The sequence below is a fragment of the Amblyraja radiata genome, chromosome 9, assembly GCF_010909765.2.
Source record: "Amblyraja radiata isolate CabotCenter1 chromosome 9, sAmbRad1.1.pri, whole genome shotgun sequence".
Lineage (NCBI taxonomy): Eukaryota > Metazoa > Chordata > Chondrichthyes > Rajiformes > Rajidae > Amblyraja > Amblyraja radiata.
Genome location: NC_045964.1, coordinates 6,196,432 through 6,206,784, shown reverse-complemented (window position 1 = coordinate 6,206,784; position 10,353 = coordinate 6,196,432). Strand labels below are relative to the sequence as shown.

At 46.4% G+C, this 10,353-nt stretch overlaps 1 long non-coding RNA gene across 1 annotated transcript; it reads left to right on the top strand.

The window, feature by feature from the left end:
* The first annotated feature begins 260 nt into the window (after positions 1-260).
* LOC116976713 lies at positions 261-7,541 on the top strand. The gene is made up of 2 exons (XR_004413024.1): positions 261-439; positions 1,509-7,541. It is a non-coding gene; the product is annotated as an uncharacterized LOC116976713 (long non-coding RNA).
* Positions 7,542-10,353: the final 2,812 nt, after the last annotated feature.

Below are 10,353 nucleotides of genomic sequence, written 5' to 3'. Positions count from 1 at the left end.
GTGTTGTGGGCTCCAGGCTCCAGGCTCCGGGCTCCGTGTTGTGGGCGGGACCTCCGCGGGGAGGGGGAGGGGGAGGGGGCGGGACCTCCGCGGGGAGGGGGCGGGACCTCCACCGCCGGACCAATGGCTACACCGCCCGCAGGCGGGGCGGGTGATGGGCGGCTGCTCTGCCCAATGGGATGCAGGGGCGGGGAGTGCCGACCAATGGCAGCGAGGTGGGACGGCTGACTGACGTGGGTTGTGACCAATGGCAGCGCAGGCGGCGCGCAGGCGCCCCAGGGGCGGGTTGAGCGGAGGTGAAGATGGCGGCCAAGGGGAGCGCGGAAGAAAGAGGCAGCTGAAGGCGCGGCCCAGCCCGGCCCGAGCAGCGGAGGAATGGGCGGCGAGGGAAGGCAGCAGGTCCCGGGGAGGACGGCGGGGGAGACACCAGTGGCGGCCGGTGAGGGTCGGCATCCGCGCTGCGACGGGCCGTGACCGCGGTCAACTTAACCGCGCGGCGACATTCAGTTCACCCCCTCGTCGTCTGACCCCCCTCACCCTGACCCCTAGCCTCCTCCACCCTGACCTTCAACCCTGCCCGCCCCCACCCTGACCCCCTCCACCTTGACCTTCAGCCCTGCCCGCCCCCACCCTGACCCTCTCCACCTGACCCCCCTCACCCTGATCCCTAGCCTCCTCCATCCTGACCTTCAACCCCACCATTACCCCCTCCACCCTGACCTTCAACCCTGCCCGCCCCCACCCTGAACCCCTACACCCTGACCTCCACCTTGACCTTCAGCCGTGCCCGCCCTGACCCTCTCCACCTGACCCCCTTCACCCTGACCCCTAGCCTCCTCCACCCTGACCTTCAACCCTGCCCGCCCCCACCCACCCTGACCCCTAGCCTCCTCCACCCTGACCTTCAACCCTGTTCCCAGACCCTCCACCATGACCTTCAACCCTGACCCCCTCCACCTTGACCTTCTGCCCCCCTCCACCTTGACCCTGCTCACTCCGAACCTGACTGCCTCCACCCTCCCACACCCATCCCCTCCATTCCCTACCTCCACACCCACACCGGCCCGCTGATACCCCACCCATCCCTTAACCACTCCGCCTTATAACCCCCTTACCTATTGACCCCTTCCACTGCCCGACACCCCGTCTGAACCCGCTGTCCCTCATCTCCCTGATACCCTCGCCTCCTTGTCCTCCACTCCTCCTCGCTTTAGTATGTAGCCCCCACCCAATCATTTTGCCGCTGAGTTTTTCCAGCATTTTTGTGTACCTTCGATTTTCCAGCATCTGCAGTTCCTTCTTAAACATTTTGCCCCCCGCTCCTGATGCAATCTCCCCATCTCTCTCCTTTAGCCCTATTCCCAAATCCCCTCATCTTCACCCTCAAATCCCCTTGACAATTTGATCCGTGCCCATACCATCTTTATGTTTCCATGCAGCTCAAATGAACAGAAGTGGTGCTGAATTCATTACTGATTGTTTATCATTTTGTTTGCTTGTAAATCCAGGTTCTTGAATCCCTGCTATGGTTGGAACAGAAGTTTGAGATCTGCATTCCAAACCCATTCACTGCAGAAAAAAACCATGTCAGAAAGAAGTTGCATCAACCTGTCCTCTCCCTCTTTTTGTTGTAAGAAACCGTGCAATTTGAAAAGGCCTGGATTAGCAGCTGTTCTTGGCCACAGCTCTCTGCCTGATCACCATCGGTGAGAAATGATGAAGTGATGCTAACCGCTAATCTCTTCGCTGCACTGAGACCTACTGCCACCTCACGGTTCCACCCTTTCCCCTGAGTTACTGTTCAAACAAACCACCAGGCTGCTGCTTGAAGTTCCTCACTCTCTGTACCTGTGAGATCCAGCACCATGCTAGTTGCTAAGTTCCTTCTTGCATAAATGGAACTGCCCAGATTCTCATGTCAACATGCAGTTTGAAGGATGCAAGAGGCAGATCAAAGCCCCCTGCCATGCCGCAGTGTCTGATGCTGAGGAATGGCCTTCTCGGCTTGGATTGAATTGTTATTGAGGGGGCACTATGGAATTTTAATTCAAGTCATTTCATCATCATGCTAATACTCATTTAGAAAACCCACAGTTATGTTCTTGCCTCGACATGTGGCAAACCTAGTGTGCGTTCCGCGTCACAAGATGCGGTGCCCAGCAGCTTGCTCGCCACAGTATTGCTGCTCTGCATCGCTATTTACCATAGCACAATTGGCAACCATATTTTCTCGCAATACGCATCTGAAACAAGGTCTATTTTATATTTAACTGCTGGCTCTTGCCCCGCCTGGTGCTCAATTTACTGTGATGACTTCACTTTCTTTTTGGGGAAACCCCAGCTCACAGACTTGCAGGCACCTGACTGCTGATCCAGATTGTGTCTAAGCAGCATCAGGTGCAGGCAAGCCTATGAATTAAAAAAAAAAAAGATGACCTGGTACCTAATCTCTCTCCACCCATTGAACTGTCCCATTATTATTAGATGTAAATGTAAAAATTATAAGATGTAAAAATAATCACTGCTATCATCAATCCCTCCCACACCCCAGAAAACAATCCACTAAAAAATGCTGAAAGTACGCATCAGGGCTGCCTGTAAGTTGTTGCCCAAAATGCCAGCTGTGCCATTTTGGGTACAGACTGTGTGTTTGCAGTGTTTTCTGCAGACTGCCCCTGAATGGACAGCTGGTTGGGTGCCAAGGGTTACATCTGTGTTGGATGTCAGACCTCACCTTGTGTTCTGTGGAGTCCTGCATCTCCAGCCCCCTCGGCACACCACGATAGTCGTTCATTCTGCATATCAGTTACAGCTGGATCTGGGAAGGGTTAGCGCCGCAGTTGTAAATGTGGCCTGGGTAAAGCTATGAGTGTACAGGGAAGGAGGAACACCAACCAGACCAAGATATCTTATGTGTTTTTGAAGAATGCATGAAGATATTTCTGAATTCTTGAAGGAAATCTGTGCCTTCCCTTTGAGTTCTCCCATTTGCAGCATCCAGAATCAAGACAGTTGTGTGGGACATGTTCAGTACCACGAGCTGTAGACTTCTGCTGACAGGCTGAGCAGTGTGGGATACCTGCTATGGCCAATGTGCACCATCAGTGTTTAACATGGGCAGTGATCCCCATTGTATGTCCAAACACCACATCAAGCCCATTACTCAATGTAAATCCCTGATCCACAGCGGGTAAAAATTACATGTAAAACATTTCTTGATCACGTGCAAACAGGATTTAATTGCTCCAGAGTTTGAAGCCAGCTCTTTATTTTGAGAGCTGGGCATAGGCACAAACGTGGGTTGTCTGACTAGTCTGCTTCATGCCAATTTCAGCTTCTTTAGATGAGCTTTCCTGGAACTGGTCCATGTTGATTTCAAGCCCTTTGATAGCTATAGTAGTCGTGTTGGGACTGGAGAGGACTTGGGCTGTTGTACATAGCGCAGTGTTGGTAGAATAGAGTGCTGTCCTTCCCCTGCCCCTAATTTATAGATTTCATACTTGCATTTATTTTTTAATTTTTACTATTCAATTAGATAAAAGTTCGGGCTGTGCAATATTATAACGTGAAAAGAAGTATCACGACAAGTTTTTTAAGAAAAAACAGAACAACAAAATCACCAATGTCTTCCATTTGGAGATGTATAGTTCCACGCCACTTTAGTGCTTCAGTAGCAGCTGTAGTGCCAAACTTTAGAGGCAGTGCATGAGGTTAGCAGAGCTTGCCGTGAGCAGTTTAACTGAAAATATTTTCTTTTAATGGGGTGTAGCTTAATGAACTAATCAAGATTCAGGTTTAAACAGCAGACTGGTTTGAGGGATTTCAGGGTCGGTCTCAGACCCCGTGCTCCCAGCCTCTCCATCTATTCAACTTTGGCTTTGCAGTGAGCATCGATGCTTTAGATGGCCCACTGCTTGCTTTGGGGAAGGCATTGATTCTTCATTCAGATCTAGTGTAGGGGTGTTGGTGGGAGTGTCTAACTGAGCAAGTGAACATCCAGTCTCCCATTCCATGAACAAAGTGATGAGTATTGCAGATGTTAACAATTAGCTTCTGAAAATGAGACCAATAACTGATCAAAAATGGATGCGTTAGAAATCTAAAAATCGCATCCTCTTTCAGCTGGTGGCTTGTTTGCATAGAGTGTGGGGTGGAGAGGGTTTGATGAGGGAGGTTTAAGCATCACATTATCTTTTATCTACTCATCGGGTTGCTCCGAGGCCCGTGAGAAGTAGAATTCATATTACAATGTGCAGCGGTATTCACGCTGCAGTCCCATTGTCGGTTCCGCGTAGTTCCCTTCCACCGAAACTGCAGCTTGGGGGATTTGTGACATGATGCTGGCTTCAATGAGACTCACCAGGGAAAGAATTTTGCTTTGAAATCAGCCTCGGTCTGATTTGCAAAAGCAAGTTTGGTTTGGGGTGAAGCTGAAACCGGTGATCGTGCCACAAAGCAGCAGCGTGCAAACACAAACAGTTGATCGTCACAGTTTGCCTGTAACCCCTTGTGATGAGGGTGGAGTTCAGTGCCATTTATTGAGCATCAGGAGGCTTTGCTAGTTATCATTCGACCCTATCTTGAAACATCCTCCATGCTAACTGAGACTAACTTCACAGGTCAGATTATAATATAACTGTCCCTATTCATTTTTTTTTAAGTAGTGCTTTGCAAAATAATTCTGCTTTGGATAAGATATTTAAATACCTCCTGGGTTTCAACCGCAGATGGAACTCTTAGCACAAATTATAGTCACATTAAAATGCAAATAAAGCCATATGATTTTAGGGTATCTGCCATTAGTAGCAATAACCGTTGTATGTGTGTTAGTGATGCTGTGCGGTATAGAAGGCCTTGGAGAGAACTGGTTGAAGAATGACCAAACGGACCTCAACCTAGTTAATTCTAGTACTGGCTAAACTGTAGTCCTGCACACCTTGAAGTTAGGGGGATCAGGATATCTCTATACTTGGCTGGTGAGAGTCCAGCAGCAATATCTGTGACTGTCAAGGATCTGAATGCTTGGCCGGTTCTTGGCAACCATCACTCCAACTCCCAGAGGAAGCCGGGAAAAGCCAATCTCAGATTTGCAGCATCCAAGCACTTCTGAAAATGGACAAATGGGGGAAAATGGCCAACTGGATACAACCCAAAGCAAGCAATCCCAAGAATCTCAGTCCTGCATGCAGCACACTTCGTACAGACTCTAAACACCTCCACAGGCCAGATGTTCCCAGTTTCGCAAGGTCCGTCCTCTGTTACATTGTGTTCGGGGGTTGCCACCATGTGGACTTGTGTGCAGACAACTGGATGCTGCCAGGACCTTGAACCAATCACCAGAAACTGGTCCTAAGGAGGCCGCTTCTTCAAATATGCATGTTCGCAAACGTACCATATATGATAACCAAGTCTGTAATGAAATCTGCCCACTGTTTAATTATGCATAACAGACACTGAGCAATAGGAATTAAAATATATGGCAGATGTACCATCCTGTTTGTTGTTGTTCGGCCAGCAAAGCTGATTGTGCTTCGGAAGCTGTGGTGAGGCATTGAGATGGTGAAGCTGAAGCAAGATAGCAGCACCTGCCTTGACTCAGGCACTGGCTCTGTGTGTTCCCATCATTTTACCAGCACCTCCCTCCAGTCAGCCTGTGCAATGATCATTGTTTTGCCTAACCAAATTGGGTGAACACCAATATCTTCCTTCTCCCTGACTTGCAGCCGTTGACAGACTTGCAACAGAGGTGTGTGGAGGTGTGCTTCTGTTGCTCTCTCTCCTGCTGACGTGGCTTTTGATTCTTCCATTTAGTGTCAGTTCACTGCTCACTGGTTGGCGTTATAATGATGGCCACTGCACTTCTTAACCTGTGGAGCCATCTCCAACAAAATCGTTCAATATTTGGGCACATTTTCAGTCTTCCCTTTCCAACAATAGAGACACTGACTGTTCTGCTCCTGATCAGTATAAGCTCATTTTGCAAATGTTCTTTGTTGCCTCTGCTGCTTTTTTTCATATTCAGTGTAGCCTTCTACACGGTACTCGCTTTCCAAATAAACTCTTAGTGCTTTTGGTCACTTTCAAAACTATGTACTCAAATTTTGAGCTCTGTCCCATTTTTACCCCCTTATTTTTGATATGTAAATTTTCCTTGCTAACATTAAATAACAAATTCTCAGTGCCCTTAGCGGTATCTGCAAAAGTAGACATTTTTCTCAGTTCTGGAGTATAAATGTCTGGCTCAGTAGCCCAAATACTGATCCTTTAGTCATCTAATCTGAGTAGCCACTGTCTACCATGTCTGGGATGCAGCTAACCATTAATTTTGTCACTTGTCTCTTTATCCATTTATTCAGACTATCAAAGATAATTTAGAAATATAAATAAATCACACATTGCCGTGTCCACTCTGTTATATCTCTACGGAATATAGAAACGTAGGCCAAGGAAGATTTCAGCTTTTAATTCTTGCTGAGTGTTCACGTTAAAAACAGAAAATGCTGGAAATACTCAGGCTACATCTCTTGAAGAGAAACAGAGTTAATAGTCTGAAGAAGGGTTTCGGCCCGAAACGTTGCCTATTTCCTTCGCTCCATAGATGCGCTACCGCACCCGCTGAGTTTCTCCAGCACTTTTGTCTACAGTTAATATTTCTCTCACCTGCTGAGTTTTTCCGGCATTTTTTGTTTTTATTTTAGATTTCCAGTATCTGCAGTTTTATCTTTTTTTACTGACTTCATTTTTTTTCCCCTTTAGTGTGAATTAATATTTCAGCATTTTTATTCCTTGCCCTGACACGGAGCCAATAGTTTCCTGGATGTTTTCTGTCTTAACTGCAGGTATAGAGTTACCCCGGATATAGTTTTAAGGAAATGCATTTAGAAGTGCCTCTATCATTTTCCAGATATTAAAACACGCATATGTAATTAGTCCAAATCAAGCTTTATAAGAAAAATGTGCAATTTTATGATTTTTAAACATCCTCGAGTTATTAGCTGGTGTAATTTCAAACACATGGGTGAGGTTAGCTGACTGAATTACAATGTAAGTTGATCTGTTCTAAATTTAGGATAGGAAGTTTCACTATTGAGTAACCTGGTACTTGCTGAGAACAAAACGTTACCACAGGGCCGAGAGTAAACTGTGACTGGATGTCAGCTGGCTCTTGGTACAAACCACATGCACAGTGCCTGATTCAAGATGGTAGATCATGTGCATTGCTAATTGCTACATTGCAGCACACTGCCTCAGTCCTCAGATGCTCAGTTCAATAAAAGCTGTGCTTTGCTGGGTCTATAAAACATCCCGCTGTCTAAATGTGTTGTTTGATTTTTGTTTACTGGAATACCAGTGCTATACGTTTTCTAGATGCATGAGGCAGCTTGCGTTAAACTATGCATTTCAGAGAGAAGGGATGAGAATTGCATGAATCGCTCACTACTGTAGAATGATCCCTTGAGCAGTTTAATTGCTCTGATTTCACCTCTGTACAGAACTAACAGCAATAAAAGACCCGTGTGCCAAGGGTGCACCAGTGTTTATTTGGTGTATTTTTGTCTATTTCTTTACCGATAATAGCATTGGTGCCAAGATGGGCAATACTACATTGCAACACAACTTCATGGTGTTTTTCAAATGGAGAAAGATTAGTTCTATGGAATGGAAGTCTGCATCACAATCACACCAGGTACAATTAAATTATTTCTGGCTGGCTGTTAGCTTAACTCAATTTTACGTTGAACTGAGCCAAATGTTCTTCCGCAACTCCCCCTTTAACCAATGCAGCCATTCCTTAATCTGCTAAACTTGTTCAGGAGTGGTTGAATTGTATTAGTCCCCCATGGCCTATATATTGATCAAATCTAATCATTTATTACAGACTAAAGTAATATATAAAGTAATAATGTTTCCCTTATCTGGGTTGATTTTTCCCCGAGCGAGCGGAGGGATGACCTGATAGAGGTATACAAAATAATGAGGGGAGAGATAAAATCTTTTCATCATGGCGGGTGTGTCTAAAACAATAGTGCATAAGTTTAAAGTGAGAAATGGAAGGCTTGGCGGGGATCTGAAATATTTTTTTCCCCACAGAGGGTGGTTGGAATGTAGAATCCACTGCCTGAGATGGTGGAGGCAGAGACTCTCAATGGCTAAGTAGCATTTAGACAAGTATTTAAATCGCCATAGCATAGTTTACCTTAGTTTATTGTTATGTGTACCAAGGTACAGTGAAAAGCTTTTGTTGCGTGCTTACCAGTCAGCAGAAAGACAATGCATGAATACAATCGAGCCATTCACAGATACGGAGACATGATAAAGGGATAATGTGAAAAATAACGTTTAGTGCAAGATAAAGTCAGTAAAGTCCAATCACAGATAGTCCGAGGGTCACCAATGAGGTAGATGGTGGTTCAGCACTGTTCTCTGGTTGTGGTAGGATGTTTCAGTTGCCTGATAACAGCTGGGAAGAAACTGTCCCTGAATCTGGAGGTGTGCGTTTTCACACTTCTATACCTTTTGCCTGATGGGAGAGGGGAAAAGAGAGAGTGGCCAGGGTGCGACTTGTCCTTGATTATGCTGCTGGCCTTGCTGAGGCAGCGTGAGGTTGGAAGTCAATGGAAGGGAGGTTGGTTTGTGTGATAGTCTGGGCTGCGTCCACAATTCTCTGCAATTTCTTGTCTTGGATGGAGCCGTTCCCAATCCATGCTGTGATGCATCCTGATAAAATACTTTCTACGGCGCATCAGTAGAAGTTGGTGAGAATTGTTGGGGACATGCTGAACTTCTAAGCCTTCTTAGGAAGTAGAGGAAGCATGCGGACCTATTGCAGTTAAATGGGATTAGTGTAGTTGGGTACAATGGATGGTGGACACAGTAGGTCAAACATAGTACAGTACAGCACAGGGACAGGCCCTTCTGCCTACAATGCCTGTGCTTAACGTGATGCCAAGATAAACTAATTTTCTCTGCCTGCACATGATTCATTTCCCTGCATATCCGTGTGTCTATTCAAAATCCCCTTAAATACCACTCTTATCTGCCTTCACCACCACCCTTGGCAGTGTGTTCCAGGCATCCATTCCCCTCTGTTGCTTCACACATCTCTTTTAAACTTTGCCCCTCTCACCTTAAAGCAATGCCCTTGAGTCTTTGATATTTCCACGCTAGGCAAAAAGGTTCTGACTGTTTACCCTGTCTGTGCCTCAAACCACTTGCTTCTGTGCTGTAAAATTCTACGACTGGTTTGTCCCGCATATTAACTCCTCTAATGTCACAAGCCACAACTTAACGACATGAGGAACTCATGGACATTATTAGACACATATCCAACCAATCCCCATAGCATGAAGCATTTTCTGATCAACGTTGTGCATCCTCATTGACCCTGCCTTCTACATATCTAGACTAGACACAAAATGTCAGAGTAACTCAACGGGACAAGCAGCATCTCTGGAGAGAAGGAATGGGTGACGTATCAGATCGAGCCCCATCAGACTACATATCACATATCTGCCTTCCTGCCACTTCTGTGCAGCTACCCTCCTGAGTGATAGATAACTTGGGTTGCTTCCAGTACCTCTTGCTAGGGAGGGTAGGAACAGGGAGATAAGGGAGCTGAATGTGTGGCTGAGGAGTTGATGTAGAGGGCAGGGATTTGGATTTCTAGATCACTAGACTCTCTTCTGGGGCAGGGTAACCTGTACAAAAGGGATGGGTTGCACCTTAATTGGATGGGGACCAACATTCTGGAAGGCAGATTTGCTAGTGCTACACGGGTGGGTTTAAATTAAAAAGTGGCGGGTTGTGGGGGTGGGGTCAACAGCGTGGAAACGTATTTGTGCAGTTAACAGGAAAGAGAGTGTAGGAAAGGTCATGTTTAAACTAACAGGGCAGGGGGATGGGAACCAATGCAAGGAGACACAGGGACATAAAAAGAGGACAGAAGCAAAAGGTAGAAGGCAGATAAGAAAAACTAACCTGAAAGCTTGTTGCCTTACTGCAAGGAGCATTCGAAATAAGGTGGATTAATTGAATGTACAGTTAGTAGTTAAGGGATATGATATAGTTGGGATTACAGAGACATGGCTCCAGGGTGACCAAGGCTGGGAGCTAAAATATGCAGGGTATTCAATATTCAGGAAGGATAGACAGAAAGGAAGAGGAGGTGGGGTGGCATTGCTGGTTAAAGAGGAGATTAATGCTCGTAAGGAGTGACATTAGCTTGGATGCTGTAGAATCGGTACGGGTAGAACTGCGAAATAGTCAAGGGCAGAAAACGCTTGTTGGAGTTGTGTACAGACCACCAAACAGCAGTAGTGAGGGGTGGGAGATTGCAACCTTCATGTGGTCCGC